This window comes from Mizuhopecten yessoensis, unplaced genomic scaffold (assembly GCF_002113885.1).
Source record: "Mizuhopecten yessoensis strain PY_sf001 unplaced genomic scaffold, ASM211388v2 scaffold9073, whole genome shotgun sequence".
NCBI classification, from domain to species: Eukaryota; Metazoa; Mollusca; class Bivalvia; order Pectinida; family Pectinidae; genus Mizuhopecten; species Mizuhopecten yessoensis.
In genome coordinates, this window is record NW_018407865.1 from 1171888 (window position 1) to 1178167 (window position 6280).

Here is a 6280-nt window from a genome sequence, read left to right on the forward strand (position 1 = left end):
TTGATACCACACGTTTTTTTTCTGATGAAGTTGAAAAGTAAATCGTCATATCGAATACACTTACCACTTGTTTACTCTTGATATTATAAAAGCCAGTTTTATGAACGTCTGGAAAATTCTTTTCAAATTATAGTATGTCAAGTCTTCTGTGGTACCATTTTTAGAGAACATATAGCTATCACAGGAGACTGCAACCCTGTCCATCCCAATACAAACACTGTACCATGCGGGAAACATTATCCAGTTGCCTCCCTTAGCACAGCTTTCGAGGCTGCGGTCACAAGTGATTTTGGTAAGACATTTCGTGTTTACTTCTTTACACATATAATACTGTCACCACATGTGACGTTACATCATAAACAAACATGAAGAATCCCATTTTAACGACAGAAACGTCTGGTAGCGGTTAGTTTCGTGAAATACATTACAAATTTGTTGAGGGCACGACTAAATATATATTTCTCTTATAAGCAAACTATAGTCGAGGAATTTAAAATTAGAATGAAAGCATTTACAGATTTAAATTCATTCTTACACAGTCACTTCATAAGTCCTGCATCAATGACACCAAAAGGGCTTATTTCCGTAAGTCCTCGTCCGCTTCCAAGTGCGTGGACTGACAAGTGCTACTGTCTGTTTCGTACAGGCAACATTCTCGAGAAATATATTATCTTTTCTAAAATGAGATTTTGGAATTATTTGGGAACAAAGTCTTTATTCATCAAATTTATATTTTATTGCATTTCAGTTTCCAAATAGACGAGGTTAGCTGTACGGCAATTTATTATAGCAAACTAGATTTACTACTTTGATGAACAACTCAAGGGAAACACCCCATATCTCTTCAGGTGGGTGTGGTCTCACGATTGTCTGTTGGCATGTAATCCGGAATACAGGGGATGCTAACATCAGTTTCCGGTTCGGGAATGTTAAATTTTCAGATTGAACAGGTGATCCCGATGTGACTATTTCTGAAATTAATAGAGGAATTCAATCTGTTACTTTTGCATTCGTAAATGATGTCATGTGTACGAACAAATAAATGTACGTACATATAAACACGATTTTGATTTCCTACGTTTTTCCCCTATTACAACAGCTATATGTTACAGTGTAATTCGTGTTTCGGCAGGAGTTCCAATTTTTCCGTTAAACATACAAAAAGGGTTTTAATTAAGTTAAGATTAAATGAATTCTGGCCCAAGTTTTACTCCAGCAAGTGCTCTTCATTGTACATAAATATTTTAATTTAAACAGCGCTTTCGAAAGGCTACACTTACAGGACCTATAGGCCTACTTCAAATGATAACAGAAGATTAAATATACAGTGGAAGGGAGCGAGATATTAATGAGAATGCCTCTTTTTAACGTAGGAAAGTTACAAACCTAGCTTAAGTATGTTTTCTAAACGAAAAGAACTTAGTTTAAATATCTCAGTGCAATGCATTTACCCATATTTTCATGAGATCATTTTAACCACTTGACCTTTGACCTTTCAGTAAACGTTAGTTGTCAGACGGGTGATTGGCAACCCACCTATAATTTGATCAAGGTTCAGGTAGACATAGTTTTTAAGTACATGTTTACTGTTATAGTATACTTACCAGTCTCTATAGAAGTACATGTTTACTGTTACAGTATACTTACCAGTCTCTATAGAAGTACATGTTTACTGTTACAGTATACTTACCAGTCTCTATAGAAGTACATGTTTACTGTTACAGTATACTTACCAGTCTCTATAGAAGTACATGTTTACTGTTACAGTATACTTACCAGTCTCTATAGAAGTACATGTTTACTGTTACAGTATACTTACCAGTCTCTATAGAAGTACATGTTTACTGTTACAGTATACTTACCAGTCTCTATAGAAGTACATGTTTACTGTTACAGTATACTTACCAGTCTCTATAGAAGTACATGTTTACTGTTACAGTATACTTACCAGTCTCTATAGAAGTACATGTTTACTGTTACAGTATACTTACCAGTCTCTATAGAAGTACATGTTTACTGTTACAGTATACTTACCAGTCTCTATAGAAGTACATGTTTACTGTTACAGTATACTTACCAGTCTCTATAGAAGTACATGTTTACTGTTACAGTATACTTACCAGTCTCTATAGAAGTACATGTTTACTGTTACAGTATACTTACCAGGCTCTAGAGAAGTACATATTTCCTGTTACATTATACTTACTAGCCTGGAGAAAAAGGAATTGTTGGATGATAAACTTCTCTATGTAATACGGTACTGTTGGGAGGGTTTACTCCACAGAGTTTCTTATTCGATACCTTCTCTGTACAGTAAACTTAAGCTTAAGTCTGCTAAAAACCTTTAAGATCCAACAAAAATGACACCAAACCGTTTATCTTTATCATCAGTGATGTATGGTGTAAGTAGGAAGTGCCGTGTTCTGGTTGAAATCCGCATCGTTTAACATTTAACAATATATGAAAAGCCTAAAAATACACTGTTTTTTAACTGCCTTGTCCCTATGAGCTTAACAAGCAGGTCGCTGTTTAATAACTTTCATTGAATACTTTTGAATTAATGTTACAACTGACAAGTTAACAAAAAATACAGTAACGAATAGCAGGTGTAAGGGAGACACATAGATTTTCAGATAAGTAAGATTTGGTAAAGACGAACGAAGTTCTATTCAAACCATCTGAACAGCATTGTCCAGATTGCAAAGGAACATGTAGAAACCGAAATGTCTAGATTAAACAATTCTAGTCTAATGTAGACACGGGAACGGAAATTTCAACTGTTAAGTGTCTAGTTTACCAATTAAGGCACCACCATAAACATGGTAACAGATGTGACCAGATTACCAAGTCTACACTGTAAACATGGTAACAGAGGTATCCAGATTACCAAGGCTTCACTGTTAACATGGTAACAGATGTGACCAGATTACCAAGTCTACACTGTTAACATGGTAACAGAAGTGTCCAGATTACCAAGGCTACACTGTAAACATGGTAACAGAAGTTTCCATATTACCGAGGTTCTACTGTAAACATAGTAACAAAGGTATCCAGATAACCAAGGCTCCACTATAAACATGGTAATACAAGTATCCAGATATTACCAAGGCTACACTGTTAACATGGTAACAGATGTGACCAGATTACCAAGGCTCTACTGTAAACATAGTAACAAAGGTATCCAGATAACCAAGGCTCCACTATAAACATGGTAACACAAGTATCCAGATATTACCAAGGCTACACTGTTAACATGGTAACAGAAGTGACAAGATTACCAAGGCTACACGATAAACATGGTAACAGAAGTGTCCAGATTACTAAGGCTACACTATAAACATGGTAACAGAAGTGTCAAGATTACCAAGGCTTCACTGTAAACATGATAACAGAAGTGTCCAGATTACAAAGGCTTCACTATAAACATGGTAACAGAAGTGACCAGATTACTAAGGCTACACTGTTAACATAGTAACAGAAGTGACCATAGTAACAGAAGTGACCAGATTACCAAGGCTTCACTGTAATTATGGTAACAGAAGTGTCCAGATTACCAAGGCTTCACTGTGAACATGGTAACAGAAGTGTCCATATTACCGAGGTTCTACTGTAAACATAGTAACAGAAGTGACCAGATTACCAAGGCTTCACTGTAAACATGGTAACAGAAGTGTCCAGATTACCAAGGCTACACTGTTAACATAGTAACAGAAGTGACCATAGTAACAGAAGTGACCAGATTACCAAGGCTACACTGTTAACATAGTAACAGAAGTGACCATAGTAACAGAAGTGACCAGATTACCAAGGCTACACTGTTAACATAGTAACAGAAGTGACCATAGTAACAGAAGTGACCAGAGTACCAAGGCTACACTGTTAACATAGTAACAGAAGTGACCATAGTAACAGAAGTGACCAGAGTACCAAGGCTACACTGTTAACATAGTAACAGAAGTGACCATAGTAACAGAAGTGACCAGATTACCAAGGCTACACTGTTAACATGGTAACAGATGTGACCAGATTACCAAGGCTTCACTGTAAACATAGTAACAAAAGTATCCAGATTACCAAGGCTCCACTATAAACATGGTAACAGAAGTATCCAGATATTACCAAGGCTACACTGTTAACATGGTAACAAAAGTGTCCAGATTACCAAGGCTTCACTGTAAACACGATAACAGAAGTGTCCAGATTACAAAGTCTACACTGTTAACATAGTAACAGAAGTGACCAGATTACCAAGGCTTCACTGTAAACATAGTAACAGAAGTATCCAGATATTACCAAGGCTCCACTATAAACATGGTAACAGAAGTGTCCATATTACCAAGGCTACACTGTTAACATGGTAACAGAAGTGACCAGATTACCAAGGCTACACTATAAACATGGTAACAAAAGTGTCCAGATTACCAAGGCTTCACTGTAAACACGATAACAGAAGTGTCCAGATTACAAAGTATACACTGTTAACATAGTAACAGAAGTGACCAGATTACCAAGGATACACTGTTAACATAGTAACAGAAGTGTCCAGATTACCAAGGCTTCACTGTAAACATGGTAACAGAAGTGTCCAGTTTACCAAGGCTCTACTGTAAACATGGTAACAGAAGTGTCTAGATTACCAAGGCTCTACTGTAAACATGGTAACAGAAGTGTCTAGATTACCAAGGCTCTACTGTAAACATGGTAACAGAAGTGTCTAGATTACCAAGGCTCTAATGTAAACATAGTAACAGAAGTGTCTAGATTACCAAGGCTCTACTGTAAACATGGTAACAGAAGTGTCCCAAGGCTACACTGTTAACATGGTAACAGATGTGACCAGATTACCAAGGCTTCACTGTAAAAATAGTAACAGAAGTGTCCAGATTACCAAGGCTCCACTATAAACATGGTAACAGAAGTGACCAGATTACAAAGGCTCCACTATAAACATGGTAACAGAAGTGTCCGTATTACCAAGGCTACACTGTTAACATGGTAACAAAAGTGTCCAGATTACCAAGGCTTCACTGTAAACACGATAACAGATGTGTCCAGATTACAAAGTCTACACTGTTAACATAGTAACAGAAGTCACCAGATTACCAAGGCTACACTGTTAACATGGTAACAGAAGTGTCCAGATTACCAAGGCTCCACTATAAACATGGTAACAGAAGTGACCAGATTACAAAGGCTCCACTATAAACATGGTAACAGAAGTGTCCGTATTACCAAGGCTACACTGTTAACATGGTAACAGATGTGACCAGATTACCAAGGCTTCACTGTTAACATAGTAACAGAAGTGACCATAGTACCAAGGCTTAACTGTAAACATGGTAACAGAATTGTCCAGATTACCAAGGCTACACTGTTAACATAGTAACAGAAGTGACAAGATTACCAAGGCTACACTGTTAACATAGTAACAGAAGTGACTAGATTACCAAGGCTGCACTGTTGACATAGTAACAGAAGTGGCCAGATTACCAAGGCTACACTGTGAACATAGTAACAGAAGTGACAAGATTACCAAGGCTTCACTGTTAACATAGTAACAGATCTAGAAGTGACCAGATTACCAAGGCTACACTGTTAACATAGTAACAGAAGTGACAAGATTACCAAGGCTTCACTGTTAACATGGTAACAGATGTGACCAGATTACCAAGGCTTCACTGTTAACATAGTAACAGAAGTGAACAGATTACCAAGGCTTCCCTGTAAACATGGTAACAGAAGTTTCCAGATTACCAAGGCTTCACTGTAAACATGGAAACAGAAGTGTCCAGATTACCAAAGCTCTACTGTAAACATGGTTACAGAAGTGTCCAGATTACCAAAGCTCTACTGTAAACATGGTTACAGAAGTGTCCAGATTACCAAGTCTTCACTGTAAACATGGTAACAGAAGTGGCCAGATTACCAAGGCTCCACTGTAAACATGGTAATAGAAGTGACCAGATTACCAAGGCTTCACTATAAACATAGTAACAGAAGTGTCTAGATTACCAAGGTTCCACTATAAATAAATATATTACAGAAGTGTGCAGACAAACGAAGCATTCTTCTTATACATGTATACATTGTTTCGTCACCGATATACATTAATAATTGTAATATAAGACATCGACTTAACATTTCATTTTTGATAGCATCAGTTTTTACTTTCGGCTTTCTAGCTATTGGTGCTTTTTAACAAATCATCAAATTTTGTTACCACTTAATTCAAGTTACTTTATCGAAATTAGTGTTTAAGGTTGGGAGAAGTATTGACCGT